This window comes from Peromyscus maniculatus, chromosome 15 (genome assembly GCF_049852395.1).
Source record: "Peromyscus maniculatus bairdii isolate BWxNUB_F1_BW_parent chromosome 15, HU_Pman_BW_mat_3.1, whole genome shotgun sequence".
NCBI lineage: Eukaryota > Metazoa > Chordata > Mammalia > Rodentia > Cricetidae > Peromyscus > Peromyscus maniculatus.
Window position 1 is genome coordinate 74,046,979 of NC_134866.1, and position 269 is coordinate 74,047,247.

Genomic DNA, 269 nt, shown 5'->3' on the forward strand with positions numbered 1-269 from the left:
TTTCCCCCCAAGACAGGTTTTCCCTGTGTAGCTTTGCGCCTGTCCTGGAACTCACTCTGTAGCCCAGGCTGGCCTCGAACTCACAGAGATCCGCCTGGCTCTGCCTCCCGAGTGCTGGGATTAAAGGCGTGCGCCGCCACTGCCCAAAGGCTTTTGAACAGTGTAGGGTGGTAAATAAGACAGCCGCCCCCGGAGGCTTTGCCTTCTGTCATTGGTTTGCCAATGCAAAGGGGACAATTCTGTTTGGTTGCAAATACAAAGGAGACTAA